This window comes from Pseudopodoces humilis, chromosome 13 (assembly GCF_049639895.1).
Source record: "Pseudopodoces humilis isolate 2021_Gansu_Grassland_sample_001 chromosome 13, ASM4963989v1, whole genome shotgun sequence".
NCBI classification, from domain to species: domain Eukaryota; kingdom Metazoa; phylum Chordata; class Aves; order Passeriformes; family Paridae; genus Pseudopodoces; species Pseudopodoces humilis.
The window spans coordinates 2,398,854-2,415,012 of NC_142212.1; the positions used below are offsets into that span (position 1 = coordinate 2,398,854).

The 16,159-nt window shown below is 41.1% G+C and overlaps 1 protein-coding gene across 12 annotated transcripts in view; it reads left to right on the top strand.

Annotated features, from left to right (window-relative positions):
* Positions 1 to 16,159, top strand: part of ATP2B2 (ATPase plasma membrane Ca2+ transporting 2) — a 395,747-nt gene that overhangs the window by 91,742 nt on the left and 287,846 nt on the right. For all 12 annotated transcript variants that reach the window (XM_088061667.1, XM_088061651.1, XM_088061658.1 and 9 more), the window contains exon 2: positions 12,094 to 12,145. The gene's annotated coding sequence lies outside the window, so the exon portion shown is untranslated. The remainder of the gene's footprint in view (positions 1 to 12,093; positions 12,146 to 16,159) is intronic.

Sequence of the window (16,159 nt, forward strand, 5' to 3'; positions counted from 1 at the left end):
CTGGAGACAAGGGCCATGTGTCCTCTGTGGGAAATAATCAAACTGTCTGACAGAAATGTTTTGAGGCAAATGGTGGAGTGGATCATGGTTAGCTTGGTCCCCTATGGAAGGAAAGCTTTATGGCCTTTTATATGCTGGAAATAAATCCAGCCTTTTTCATAAGCGTGAATTTAGTGTGCCACTATAAATGTATCAAATAGTAAATATAATGTGCTATTCATATGAGAAATATTTGGGGGAATGTGTTCTTTGGAGACCTTGGCACTTAACACGATACAGGAGGTACTGTTTGGGAGTGAGATTTACTGCTAAGGGAACATGTAATTATGAAAGTCTGCTAAGATTGACAATATTAAACATTTTGTTGCCTTTTGCCATGGCAATTTGTACTTATGGTTTTTCCTTAAACAACTTGAGCAGTTTTTTGCTTTTCTGTTTGTGGTTTGGTTTGGTTTGTTTTTAATGTTGTACCCCAAAACCAAACGGGGAAGCTGCCAGGAGAGCTAATTGGGCTCTTCCAGTACCTGAAGGAGCCCATAAGAAAGATGGAAAGAGATTTTTACAAGGGATGGAGGGCCAGGACACAGGGAATGGCTTCCCACTGTCAGAGGGCAGGGATAGGTGGGATATTGGGCAGGAATTGTTCCCTGGGAGGGTGGGGAAGCCCTGGCACAGGTGCCCAGAGCAGCTGTGGCTGCCCCTGGATCCCTGGAAGTCTCCAAGGCCAGGCTGGACATTGGTGCTTGGAGCAACCTGGGACAGTGGGAGGTGTCCCTGCCTAAGACAGGGGGTGGGACTGGATGAAACTTGGAGATTTTTAAGGTCCTTTCCAGCCCAGTGCTTTCTGTGAGTCCATCCTGCTGCTTATCTGAACTTACTGTCTGAGGAGAGGTGGTGGCTGCTGAGTGCTGCTGTTGTTTGGCCTGGCTGTGGGAGCAGAATCCACCAGCAACATCCTGCTCTTGGGCAGATTTTATTTTGTGAGACTGGTCCCAGCTGAGGATGGTGCATAGGGATATTTCCCAGGTCCCAGATGGAAATGATAAGGGAGTTACAGGAAAAGCAATGACTTCTGGTGGAAGTGAAGAGAGGCTGTGTGTTGCTTTTTCAGTGGTGTTACAGCTGCCTGGAAAAGCAGCTCTTTGGGGCCTCTTTGCAGCCCTGTTAGAGGCTGCAGAATTGGCTTTTCTGAGCGTGCTGGAGGTGTCTGAGGAGTCGTCTTCATTTCAGGCAGTAAATCAAGCCAGACTGCGAAACAAAACCAAGCCTTGCTTGTGTTGCACGTTGCAGGGATTAGAGGTACCTGGGAGGGGGGCTTTTCTCATGGCTCATTAACTGAAGGAATGGTGACAGCAGTGGGAAAAAGCCCTGGATTACTGTCCCATGTGGGATAATAATGATGCCATTACTTATAAATAATAGGTAGTGCCCAGTCATACCAACATAAGCAGTGTCTGCAAGGATTTTGGGCCAAATTTTGGTGTGAGCTCTTGGTTCCAGTCTATTTTACTTGCTGCAAGCCTGATGCATTTCTACTTTGGCTGCAGTTGCTGAAAAGTAGTTCTATGGTTTGCCAGTTTGTATTTGTTATCTCATTTCTCCATGTTGTGAAGACTAATAATGAAGTTTTATGTTGGTTTTCAGCTGGCATGTGGATGCTTGTTGTGTAAAGTTAAATATTTGCCACCAAATAGGATTTGCAGTAATCTTAAAGCATTTTCATCATTTAATCATCACTGATAAATTTCTCTGAGCACCCTGTGCAAGCCTTTCCAAGATTCTGTGAATGCTGAAGCCTCTGAGGATCTGGATGTTGATGGTCTCAAATGAGGGCCAAAAAAGACCCTCAAAAATATACTATGTTGCTTACAATTCATTATATCACATCTCACAATGTGATATATCTGCATTTATTCTGTGAATTACACATTTTACCAAAAAAGGTTATTCAAGGCCTCCAAATCACTTTATGAATAGCATTTTTGCATGTATTTGCATTTAGTATCTCTAATCTCTGGTACAACAGAAATCATGTTACATTTTCTGTAGTTGATGGCAGGGGTTTTATTCCCTTGGATCTCTCTTCCATTTTTCTCTTGTCAACATGCATACTTTATCAGAACAAGAAGACAAATATATTACAGTTAGAACATTTAAAACAGGAACATTTTATGCTTGTATTTCCTCAAGAACTTGTTCATGTGGTTGGTAATTGTCTTGAGCAATGGTTTATGCTGCTATGTAGCCTAAACTAAAGTTCTCTCTGCACAAAAAAGACATTCATTAAACCCCAAAATCTCTAATCCATAGCAAGGAATACTAGTGTTGTTTCCTCTGCACAGAACGACAGTCAGTAAAATCAAGAATCTCTAATCCATAATAAGGGAAATTGGTTATTTTTTTTTAGCCAAGACATTTTACAGAGGTAGAAAGACCCTTGTCAGAGGACATTTAAGCAGAAATGTCTTCTAATGGTTGTGAAAATAGTGGTGACTGATTATGAAAGTCTGCTAAGATTGAAAATATTACAAATTCTGTGTCTTTTTGCCATGGCAATTTATACTTATACTTCTCTTAAACAAGTTGAACAAGTTCTTTTTTGTTTGTGATTTTGGGTTTTTTTTGTGTGTGGGGTTGTTTTTTTTCTTAGTCCATAATAAGGAAACTTTTCTTCTAAACTGAGATGCCTTACAAAGGTAAAAACCTCTTGTCAGGGGAAATTTAAGCTGAAATATCTCCTAATGGTTGTGAAAATCTTGGTGACTGATGGGTATCTCGAGATAAGGTGATTTTTGGGAAACTAAGGTAGCATCATCATCTTTTGTGCTACTACCCTGAGGAATAAAGCTGTTTTTTCCCATTTTCCTGCCCTTTTGCAGCACAACAACCCCCTTGTCAGAGGGGAAGCAGCAAGCTGTCCTACTTTTGGCTGCCAGAAGATGCTGGGAGCACCTGCAGAGAGCGGGATGTGCTTTGGGGGCAGCCAGGGAGGAGCTGGGGTGGGATGGAAGGAGCTGCAGGGCTCTGGGGCTGCCGAGAGCTGTGGGTGACAGCCGTGGGGAGATGCTGCCCGTGGCACCGCAGGAGCGGGGACATCACGGGCCTGGCCAGGAGAAGCCAGTTTATCTGGAGCTTTTCTGGATCTGTGTGTGGGTGGCTTCCTGCTGGAGCATGAAGAGCTGTCTCTTTGTGACAATGGTGTGGGGGAAAGCTGTGCAGGAGAAGGCTCCGGAGCGATGCAATGGTTTAAAATACTTCTCCTTCGCACGGTGCCAAAAGAGCCCTGCTTTGCCTTTGGAGGGCTTCTCGTCACCTGTGTCCAAACAGAGGGCTTGGGGGTGTGCTCCAGGGAATTCTTTTGTGACAGTCTTGCAGGGAATAGTTTGACACAAAATCCCAGTAACAAACCAATATTTTTCCAAACTGCTCTCATAAGCATTTTTTTTTTTCGTAGGCCCATCCACTGAAGGTAAAAGGAATGGTTTAAAAATGGAGTCACCTGTCAACCACCAGGATGTTTTTTTCACTGGCATCTCATTATATTTGAATTGAAAAAAATGTCCTGATGGCTTTTGAATCAAAAGAATTCACCTTGAGCCACTTCTGGATGTCCCATGGAAATAATTTCAGTATGTTATTTAATAAGAGAAAATCTAAATTAACCTTTTCTTTAAATTTCAACTGGCTGGATTATACTGGCAAGACTTGCAAAAGTTCAAGTTACAATACAACAATAGTCACAACTTGCAATAGTTCAAGTTGTAACATGTATAATCAATAACAATTTGTGATGAATAATTAATGTGTGTGCTTACTATAAGTGATGGGTAAACCAGCTATCACAACTACATTGAAATTAGTTTGGGAAAATGTTGGAAAGCATCTTTGCAGAAATCACCTTGCCTGACAGCACTGTCATCATACTTTCTGGTGCTTTGGAAGACCTTAATAGAGAAAATGAATGAATTTGCAGATAAAACTTTGTCAGAAAAGCAGTTTAACCCCAGCTGTGTGACCAGGGAGGTGTTAAACCCTCTCTTAGTTCCAGGATGTTTGGATGCACTTGTAGCCAGCCCTGAAGAAAGGGATATGGATAAAATAAAAAGCAGAAGCATTAAAGCTTTGTGGGAAATGCTGGGGATGCTGCTCATTCTCTGAATTCCCAGTGAGATGCTCACGGTTGTGGATGGGATCTGCCTGCCTGGCAAACTGCTGTAATCTGTGTTTTGATAGCTTTTTTCCTGTGAGAGGGTGTTTAGCTGAGCTGCAGGTCAGCCTTGGCAGGCCTTGCCCATGGATGTGCCCTCTCCACTGCAGGTTGCATGCTCTGCTACCCAGCAAAATGAGATGGGAACACAACCACAGCCCTTTTTCTTTTTTGGGCTTGACTCAAAGCCAATGCACGGCTTTCTCTGGTGCTTGAGGGAGATTTTCTCTTGAATGAATTTATTTTCCTGAGTGCATCACCTGAGAATGTTCCCGGTGATGAAAGAGCAGAAAAAAGCAGAAAAAAAATTCTAAATACCTGAAAAAGGACCAGCACAACCCCAATCCCTGCTAGCCTGGCCCATGCAGGTGGAATCGAGGATGGCTGTGTGAACTTGTGCTGGGACAGAGAGCAGAGCAAGGATTGAAACCTCTTTCTGCATTACCAAAAAGGTTAACAGCCTCACTACACACCATGGGCTTAATTTAAGGCTGACTCATCTTTCTTACACCAAGCCTTGCAGCTCTGCAAGCTTTTGAGATGTGGCCAGGTTCAGCACCTAAGCACACACTGAACTGAAGTCTTAAATTCAGTGCAGTCCTTTTCACTAGGAGAATCTTGCAGGAATTTTCCTTCCTGTGTACAAGGCAGCATTCCTTTGTTGCAGTGTCATAAATGTATTTACAGTAAACTGTAGCCAACCCAAATTTTCAATACATAATTTGTTTTTTTCCTTGGGAGGGGACGTGAGTGATGTATTGCTCAGCAAATCTGTGAAGCTTCTGAAGAAATGTACTTTGATCAGAATCATTCAGGGAGAGTAACTTCTTCCCCCCTCATTAATTCTCTGTTAAACGTGGATTTTAATGAAAAACCTTGAAAAATGCTTTTGGCTTTTTTTTTTTCTTTTGCCTTCAGTTGGTCATTTATATTCTGCACAGACTAGAATAGCACTGGAGGGGGGGAGCACTTAAATAGGGAGAAGATATTTGTCATCTGTCACACTCTGAAATTAAACTTTTGATATCGAGTTATTGCCTTAGAAATAACTTCAAAAAATTTACATGCAGAGAAAAGTACATGGTGGGGGAAGCTGTTGAACCAGTTATTGCATAACACTGTGTTAAATCCTCTGTCACCGAGCAGCCTTTAAAAATATTTCTTCATGAATAAATTAAAAAAATACATTCATACAATACACATTTCTGTGACTGCATACATGGATTTTTTATTTTTTTTTTTAAACAAAACCACAGAGAGGAGGCTGAGATTTCCAGGGCTGCTGCAGAGATTTCTAATTAGAAATTGATATCAAGTTTTGTTCGGTGCTTTGAAAATTCTTGTAGTACATTTGCATATATTAAGGAGAGAATGGGGCCGTGTTCATTTGAAAGTTGAGCAATTAAAGCTCAGCAGTACCAGTGGCAAGTGGTACAGGAGGGAAGTTGGGAGGAATATTTGCTATTTCATAATGGCTACAGTGGCAAGAGTATTTGGACTCTGGTATGATCCTTCTGCTTTGTGGGAAGATGTTGAAGGGTTATAAATGAGATGAAACAGCTTCTCCACAGGGTTGGGATAATGGAACTGTTCCTGGCTGCTGAGTTTTAGACCACTGAGGGAGAATGATGGACTCCTCCTTCCCAGTGCCAGTTTCATTTCAAAATGCTGCCTAAAATCAAATACCTCTTGGTGGCTGTGCTCACTAAACCTGGCATTTACTGGGACAAGCGAGCAACTTGTATTTCTTGGCTAAATCAAGTTCTTTGCCTTGTGGTTTTGGTCAGCCCCTACAAGGAGCCTTTGCCGTGGTGCTGGAGGCTTGGAGGCACTGCCATTCCTAAAGCAGGGCACAGAAATCTCATCTCCTGGGACTCTGCAGGGACAGGAATGAGGGATGGCTGCCTGGGAACCCCAGAAAAGCAGTGTTTCCTTATTTCTTGACTCGTGCTTTCAGATATAGGAAATCATGTGTTTTTTCTGTTTTTCAAACATGATTTATGTTTTCTCAGATTTTATAAGATGATTTGGTTTTGAATCAGTTTTTATGGGGTGTTTATTGCACAGCTTTAAACTGTCCAAAAGTGTTATTGGATCCCTGAACTGATCTCTGGGAGAAAACACATATCCACATTGAATACAGCTGTAAAGCTCTGTAACATCACAGAGTTATTATCTGAGGATTCTTCTGGCCCAGATAATCTCCTAGAATCAGAAAGCCAAATTATTAAAGGAATTGATAATAACTGTAGTTTATGAAGTGCTGGTAAATACAAACTGTGAAGGAGTTTGCAGATAAGCTGGGTCATAATTGTATCATATTCTTTGATATTCAAGTTCTGCTACAAATCCAGCCCCATTTGTTAGAAATGAAAGGCAGTATTTAGAAAATATATGTCTAATATGACTGAGGGAAAGCTATTACTGTGCCTTTTGAGCTACTGAATTTTCTTATAACTAAAACAATTTCAGAAAAACAGAAGTCCCATCACCAGGGCAGAACTGGGATATGAACAGTGTGCAGGCAAATGAAGGCTGGGCATCACCCAGACTTTTGAAATACAGAGCTTTGATTCCAGTACTTAAAATCTTAAATCCCTGTTTCATTATTTATTTTGAGGCTGAATACCTCTAGGGAACAAAATGTTTATTGTCTGAAAAACCCTTACACGATTTTTTTTTCCTGTTTATATCTATAATAGATGGCTTTAGGATAAAATAGATAAACCAGCACATCTTAAGCCACTAACCATACCAAAGACAGTGCAGATCAACATCTAAATCACACTGTACCTAAGGAAATTTGAACCAAATTTGTCAGGATCTATTGTATGATTTTGGTAGAGTTGCTCATTCAGGTATTTTACATTAAATTAATATACAGAATAGTCACTGTATGAAATACTTGAGGATTGAAGTCAGTGAAGTTTTTTAGGTGGTGAATACCTGTTTTTATCATTCAAACTCTGCACCACTAAAATAAAGACAAGGTAAAGACATAAAGAGGGCAAAATCCCACCTAACAGAAAACCCCAAGCCAAAACCCAATCCCAAAAAGTTTTTGCCCCTTTCCTCCATCAGAGTAACACTTTCAATGACCAAACCTCCCCAGAGAAAGTCCCCAGCTCATTGTGATGTGTCAGTCAGGACTCCTGTGGGACAGAGGCACTGCCAGCTGTGCTGGGACATTGCACAGGAGCACTTTTATCTTCAGCTCTGCTGTTCTCTCCTTCCCACCAGCTCAGGGTGCTGAGGAAGAGAGGGCATCAGTCACCTCAGGTCTGCAAACAGAACACATGGGATGATTTTAAATAGCCATCCAGAACTTCCATGACCAAGCAGAAAAGCTGTGTTGTCTGTTTGGTGCCTGCAACCCTTTTCTAGCTCCGAGAGCGATGCAAGGTGCCTGGGATGTCACTTTTGTTTTAATGTCAGTAAGTTTGATTAAAGAAGCACCAGGTTGGCATGTTTCAAAATCTAAGCGTGCTGTGGGGCAGCGTTTTCAGCTCCCACTTCCAGTAAGGACTTGACTGAGAGTTAGAAGAACCTCTTGAGAAGAATATCTTTGACTCATTTGATAGAACAAGGGAAGCCATCCCTTGCTGATTTTCAGCTCGCCGCAGGATGAGAGCTGACAGTGGACGTGGCACAGCCACTGAGAGGCTTTGCTGCCTGTCTGTCTGACAAAAGGAGCTGCCACGGTGGCTGTCAGGTTTGTTTTGTAGTGCTGTAATTACAGATACTGAGATCCTGGGGAATTATAGGGAGAAGGAGATGCATTTCATGCTGGGAGCTAAACTTGGAATAATACTTCACTTGTGAAAGGTGGGAGCAGTTGAAGGTGTAGTAGAGATCTGAACCACTATTGCAGGGGGGATTAGGGGAAGACAAAGCCCTCAAAATGACCACTTAATTAAAAAGCACTGATTTCTCCTCTTCCCATGCATCACCTGTGATGCATTTTCCAAGTGTCACTGCTGTTTCTCTCCTGGTGTCCTGTCTCTGGCTTTCAGCCCTTGTGATTTCATTTCTCCACCAGCTTGAATTGCAGCTGGACAGTTCATGATGGACTTTTTGCAAATGCCACACTCATTCCATCTTCAAAGATTAGTAAACTTAGTCCTGGGATGCCAGAGCCAAGTGAAGCAGGGTTTGAGGTCTGCACAGGATGGAAGCGTGGCTAGCTGGGCACTTTTCCTCCTGGAGATGTCCTAACACAGCTGACTTTTGTTTATCCCTGCTTCACCCAAAGCTCTGCCACCTTTTATATTAACAGAAAGCGCTATGCTTGATTCAAAATCACATGCCAATTTTGATAAATTCAATTTGTTTTGTTTATCTTAAGAAATGGTACTGTACAGCAGCAGCAGCATTTGAGGACAAAAGTAGGAAATGGAAAGAAATTCTTTAGAAAGTAAAAAGAAATTCAGTGGTGATCCAGTGAACATATGACTGGAATTTGTTGTAAATTGAAAAACACAGCAAAACTGACCAAACTACAGTTTTAATTGTGCCTTTGTTCAGTGTCATGCCAAATACCGATGCTCACTAAAATTCAACAAAATCATAAAGGCCTTATGGTGATCATTCTCAATATTTATATAAATATGTGTTGATGAACGACATATATGAGCTGTACCCTCATGAATTTGTGCATCAGGATAAGAATCTCTCCCTCCAACCTTTGCAAATCCCATCTTAGGTACCTTTTTTTGAGCAGAATAGTTTGGTTTAAAAGGGACTTTTAAGACCATCCAGTCCCAGCCTCCTTCCATGGGCAGGGACAACTTCTTTGTCCATTGGCTGAAAAGGTGTAAATCAAACGAAGGAAATCATGGAAAATCTTAACTATCCAACTGCAAGGGTGCACATACTGAGTAGTGGAAAATCCTGCAAGTGGAAAAGCACTTTTTAGGCGTTGGAATAATTGTACATTGCTCGAAACACGCCTAGAACAGTTGAAACCTTTATTAAAGAGTGTTGCCAGATTTTATCGCTGCAGTCATGCATATAGATCAGTGATCCCTGAGCAGCACTGTGAAATGTGTGAATGAGGTGCACTTGCTAAAAATAACCCTACTGACTGCTGCTCCTAATTGCCACGGAATCCTGGGGAAATTATACCATTTCAGCAGCACAAAATTGACTTAAAATGTTTAGCTGCAGCATTACAGGTGGGTTTTTAAGAGAGGATGAAGTATTAGTTAGACCTTGGTCATCAGCATTTAGAAAATAAAGCCAGCAATCACCACCAGGTTGAACTTGGAGCCATCGTAGCTCTGGTCTTGTCTCACTTGTAAGAAGTGGTGGTGGGTTCTGGTTCTGTGGAAACACCTGGCAGGGCTGAAGCTCTGCACTGGAGAGAAGCTGGAGCTGCTCTGCCTTACCTTGTAAACCACTTCAGCAACCCCACCTACGAAGAGAAGTACCTGTGAATTTATTTTGAAAGTAAAAAGAAAGTTCTCAGGATGTTTGGGCAGCAGCTGAGCATCCCAGCACTGAATGACAAAAATGATCCTTTTGTTTCCCTCCCCTTTTAGGCATTTCTTGTCATACTTTATCAAGTTTCCCCCCATGCCCTTCTACCCCAAAGAGAATCTATTTTCCTTTTTGTAGGAAATGGGTTTGTTGATGAAGAGCCTGCCATTGCCACCTCTGGGACTCTTCCAGATTTTTGGATATTGGATAAATGGGAACTCATCTATTTTGTTATAATTCCATCTTCACTTTGGGAAGGTGAAACCTTTCCCTCATCAAAACCAGTCTTTAAAAATCCATAAGATTCTTTTCTTTCTAGTAAATTCTTTGATTATCCATTTCTTTATGTTATTCGTATTTTTAGGCAGCTGCAGCAAATGACTGATTTACAGGCACATGGAATTTCTGCTCCAGCAAGGTTTTAAACTATTTAGGGAAATGAATGAAGCACAAAGGTTTTTATTTAACCATAAATTTTGTATGACTTTAATTTTTTTTCATGAGTGACTGGCTTTCTTACATCAAACTCCTTCACAGGGAATTTTACAGCAATATGCAGTACCTTTGACAGCTATAATTGTCTAAAACTCTGGAAAAGCCAGATGAAAGAATAAATACATAAATATTGATCTGGCTGAGGTTTAAGTAATCCCTGATTAAAGTAAAAATGCATTTTAAAAATAGCATTGATTACTCCTGGACTCTGGTTTTGTTATCCTCCCCAGGCTGAAAATGTTGAGTCTTTATAGAGTCAGAGAAATATATTGAGAATACCGATGAGACATTTATTTTAATTTATCACCCCAGTGTTTGAGCACTTTTATGTTATCCCTTGAATTTATACTCAAAATCAATCTCACAGAAGTGGAGCAACTTTACTGCTGAGGCACAGGGAGGCAGAAGGTTGAAGGACACCGCTGGGCACAAACAGTTTTTACAACTTAGGCCTCCAAGAGTAGGTGCTGGAACTAGGATTTAGTCAGGACAGAGCCAAGTGTTCCCATCCCTGACTGCATTGGGTCCTGCTGGGAGTCCCCTTCTCACTCATTTCATGGACTTTGTGCTATTTCCATCCCCTCTGGTAGAGATCTTCTGCCCTGCTGCACTCCAAAGCCCTGGGATCTGGGTATTTGCCCCTGCTGTGTCTCCTTGGTTGCTGTTTGATTCCTGGAGTTAACTGCTGATTTTTGGGACTGCTGTCCAGTACAGGGAGTGCATTGTCAGCTCCTGGAGAAGATGGACTTGCTTTTTGCTCAGCTCCAGCATAGTATGTGCAATTCAGAGTGACAGAGCTCTGGTTTTTAGCTGTTTTCATATATTCCCACAATGGGGAATCTCTGGAATAAATGTGCTAAAGAGATGTTGGTAGCCCAGGTGGTGGAACAAGATGTTTGGCTTGGAGCTCCTGCAAGCACTTCTGTCAGCTTAGGATGGGAGAGAGGTATTTTTATCACTTGTAGTGCTTACATGGCACTTCAATCAAGTGGGTTAGGCTTTTTTTTTTTCTTTTTTTTTCTGGCCAGATTTCAATTTAATTCATGATGTGTCACCTCCCTAACTCAGCTTTGGCTCTCAAAGAAGTCGTGTTGTCCTTTTAATTTCTGGCCAAAGTGCTTTGAGGAGTTAGGAGAGAAATTGCTGTTGAATCTCTGTGTCCTGAAGCTCTTGGAGGGCTGGCACTGCTGTGCTCCTGCATAAATCTGCTGCTCCAGGAGACATTCCCTGAGCAGCGTGAGGTTTCACTGATGGCTTGGCAAGTTGTGGCTCGATGAATGTGCTGCACACAGGATTCTGCTTCTGCTGACTTCAAGTCACCCCCAGAAGGGATTGAAATAGATTCTCTGCTGAAAATTTTGTCCTGGCATTAGATTTGTGGCACCTGTGTGTTTGTCCCAATGTAATTCTCTGAAGAGATGTTTGTTTTCTTCTCCAGGAGGAAGGGAGGAAAACTTTTGTGCACCCCAATTCATGCATGTATTGATTTAGTAAACATTTTCCCTTCAAGATATTTGATTCTGAGGAAAATTGAGGTTATCAGTTCTGCCAAATACTTGTAGACATGAATGCTACTGCAAGATAATTATAAATGGCAACCAGTATCATAGCTTTTGTGTGCATTGTTAGTTTGATTTTTTTGGAATTAGGCAATATTTAATGCTTCAGTTCTATTGGAAGGTGTGTATTATTTTATTTTTTGAAGGTGCATTAGACTTCTTTTAAAGACTCACATTTAAATTTTCTGTTACAGAGTAACACAGAAGAGATGAGTTTAATTTTATTAATTGTGCAATAAACCCATTTGGATCTAAAGGAAACCAGCTGCTTTATAATAATTGCCTTTTTCTTTGATTTTATGTTCATAATTTAAATTTCTAAAATATGAACTGGTTTTTCTTTGTTTTTATCAGGTCTTGCATGCTGTGACACAAAGATCTCATCGCCCGGTGCGCTATGTTCATGGTGAGCCTGATTGCCTCTTGTTGTCCACCTTGTCATTCCAGGGATTATTATATCAAGGGGGGATCATGTTATTGTAGCAATCAATCATTTTAAATCATCACAACCACACAGGCATAAGTTTAAACATTGTTTTTTTCTGAATTAGTGACAAATCCCCAGTTTCCTACAACATCTGGTGCAAAATGAGCTTTAAGAAGCTGTGAAGGATTTGATAATGGCCTCAAAATTTCAGTGGTCATGGTCAAAATTGCAGGTGGGGCAGGATGGGGTCAGTTTTGTAGTTTGGAGTAATCAGTGGCATCAGAATTCCTGACAGGTCCCCACATGAGGAGATCCACAAACACAAAATGCCCAGCCTGGGCCCAGTGAATCCCATTTTGTCCTGGCTCCAAATCCTCAGGCTCTTTAGCTATGCTAAGGAATTCTCGGTGGCTGCCAACATTTTTGGCACTTCTTAAAATAACTCGGTTAAATATATTTCATAAACCCATTTTGTATAGGCAAAGGAAGCCCCTCTGCTGCTCCTCAGCAGAACATGTTCCTTCTCTTTCCCTTCTCTAAATATTAGTAAATTACCCCTTTTATTATGATATGAAAATAAACTGGCTTTTGGAATTAGGCCTCACATTTATCAAATGGTTTCCTACTGTGTTCTGGATTTTTGGGGTTTTTTTGAGGGGTTAAATAGAAAATACCTTTTGTATTTCTGGGTTTACTGATACATATTTTTAAACTGATTATTTTCTCCTCATGCTTTTAAATGTACGTAGGTAATCCTCATGTGGTTCCAGTGGGTTTTTTTTTTCTTTTTTTCCCATTTTAATCTTTTTTTTTCTCCTAAGTTCTCCCTTACCTGCCTCAGGATGGTTGATCTGCTTGATGCCCTCCACCTGTGAGAGCAGAAGTTAATAAACAGCCTTCCCTCGCTGATGGGATTAGGGATGTCAGAGGAGTGGCCAAGGCTTTGAGGGACACAGATTTTTAATCCTTCCCTAGTTCACCTCAGCCATTGGAAATGTGCCTTCTGAAGCTGTCAGGGTTATCAACAGACACGTTCAGCTGAGCTTCCTGGCACTTCTGACAGTCATGAACGTGCTGCGGATTCCTGGAGGAAAGTGTTCAATCCTGGGACATCCATTGGGGTTTCAATATCATCCCCACTTCCCAGGGGAAGCCTCTGCCTTGCAGGGTCTCCAGCAGCCCCTGCTGAAGGGTTCTGGGCAGCTTTCAGATCATGAAAAGGACAAGCCCTTGCTCAGTTGCACATCACATTTAATTACTTAGTGCTCTGCAATGGGAGATGATGCAAGAACAAAAGCTTAACATCTGTCAGGTCTTTTACTGCCAACATTTCTTGATTTAATTTTTGTAAAATCTTTTTTTTTGGTGTTGTTTTCTATACTTTTCTGACATTTTTGCAGCTTTTCCATGCAATGCATGACTTTTTTTCCACAGTGTGCTGTACAACATGGTGAAATTTGGAGCAGTTCTGCAGGTGTTTGCTGGAGGTTTGGAAAGGCTGTGAGGATCTTAGCACTGACTCTGAATTTAATTAATCTGGGAGCCCCAGAGAGACAGTTAATGACTCCATTAATAACTTCACTTCCTCATATTCTCAGGTTTAAAATATTAGAGCAGTATTTTGAGGTAGGATAGGAGTGTCCTTTGCTTTGGGGTCCATCTAGCAGGGAACCCCCGCAAGCTCTGCAGATGTTCTCTGAAGAACAGCTTCCTGATTTTTTCTTGTCACTGTTACTGCAGAAGGCCCCAAGCTTGGCATTGCTCAGCTAAAATATTTTTTACAACAAATACAATAAACCATTGCCATCTCAAGGGCTTACAGTTAAATTTTACTAATGCAAATTGCTTTTGAGTCAGGCGAGTCTGACAGTGTTATTGTTTGTCTTTTAAAAATACATTTTATCAAGGCTAGCACGAACCCCCAGATAAATTGAATTATAACTTTTCCTGATTTTGATGGAAAGAAAACACTTTATGATATTCAATCTCTCTGTGATGTTGAGAAGGAGAAAATTATGACTTAAAAAGTATTAAAAATTCTGCCCATAAAATAATTTGTGAAAAGTAACTGCAAATCCAGTGGCAAGAAATCTTCATAGCCAGATAAAACTGCTTGGGATTTCCTTTTGTTTCTAATTGATAGTCACAATAATTAATGAGGATGAAGTAGCAATAAGAGACATCAATTAAAACTATCAGTACAATTGGTTTTAAATCAGTTACCAGTCCATACTTTTAAAATTACTGTAGCACAAGGGTTTTGTGATTGGGTTCTGTTGGCAGAGTTCTGTCCTGTGTGAAGAACTGGTGCAAGTAGAAATGGGAATCAAGGGAAAGCCACATATCTACATCATAAACACACAGTTAATCTTTTATTATCTAACACATATTCACTCTAGGCGATGCTGAACTTTTCAAAACAGTTTTGTCAGCTTGCAGCCTGCAGTGTGGTTTAAACCCACGGCACTTTCTTTGTGCAGCCCCTGGTTTCTTTGGAGATCCCATGGCACCCTGAACTGGAGCTGGCATTATCATTCCCCTCCCGCTGTGTGGCTGATCTGATAAATGTGGTGTGGGGACTGTGATGACTTTGACTCGTTTGTCATCTTTTGTCTGCTGTAAATTTTTATTAGATTTCTTCTCGTAGAACGCAGTTTATGTTGCTGAATACAGAGGGAATGAAACATTGCTGAGACAGGGAGTGGCTCCTCTGCTGCATATTCCCCTTGCTGTCTCCCTTCCTTGGGGCCCAAAAAGGCTTCTTGGGGCAGGATGGGGCTCAGAACCAACCTTTAAGTCTATAAATAAGAGCTGTCAAACTTGTGGGACTTTGGACTGCAGGTGTTCATAATTAGATTAATTTACAAAGTAGATCAAGCCAATGAAAGAGGCACAGAAAACTGATGGAGGGCTTATCAAATTAGCTAAGTAGAGCAATTAATCAGACAGGCCTTAACTGTTTGGTTTCTATTTTTTAATTATCAGCTGGAGCAGTTTTCTTTCAGCTTGCATTAAAGAAGGCAGTGAGTGCAAGGCTGTGCTTGGGGAAGCCCTTCCCTCGTTGTCTCCTTGTCACCTCCGTGTCTTGGGGCATGCCAGGAACGTGGCACCACTCAGGGATCCATTGCCATTCCCAAGGCACAGAGCAGCCTTCTGTAAACAAAATAATTTTTTGAAAAATTGTTCATCATTCTCTGTGAGAATACCAACAAAAAAGTATCTTTTGTACCAACAGTGGGCGTGAGATTTTATTGAAAGAGTAACTTGTCAGTGAAAGGGATCAACAGACAGCTCCTCAGGAACCTCTGGTTGCAGTGTGGTAACAATTATTTTAGAGGTATTTAAAAGCACCTTAAGAATGATGATTTTAACAAGTTGTTTTTTATTTCTAATGGAGTTCATGAAGTTTGGGGAGTGTTGCACATATTGACACAAATTTTTCTGGTTTTCTGACTTCATTTGTAAATGATCTGGTATCTTTAGATGCACTTTTCCTGCCTTTCACTGCAGGAATAAAAAGAGGGTTCCATAAGAGTATCCCAAGAATACTTTTCCTTGTTTCATTTCATGATAAACCCCTCTGGCAGCTGTCAGGTTTGGCCCTGAGAAATTGGCCTGAGGCCACATAACATGGACATGGGATAGGGGGCTGAGATCTCTCTCCAGACATGACCCTCCCACTTCCTTTTTCCTTCTATTCAAGAGGCCAAATAATTCCTTTTCCCACATCCACAATGAATCCTAAAGCATGTCAGAAAATGGGGAAGAATGGAAATTAGCACTTCTTCCTCCAAAGCCGAAGAAAGAAGATCTGATGAGAACAAGACCTTCCTTCAGATCTCCCTAAATACTGAACTGCCTCTTATGTAGAGGTTAAATATAGGTTTAAGATCATTCATTGTGCCTTTCTTTAAAAAATACCCAATGAACATTCTGGCACATTAACTTTGGGCATTTATATTTAGGGATCTTATCACAATTTAAAATGCTGCT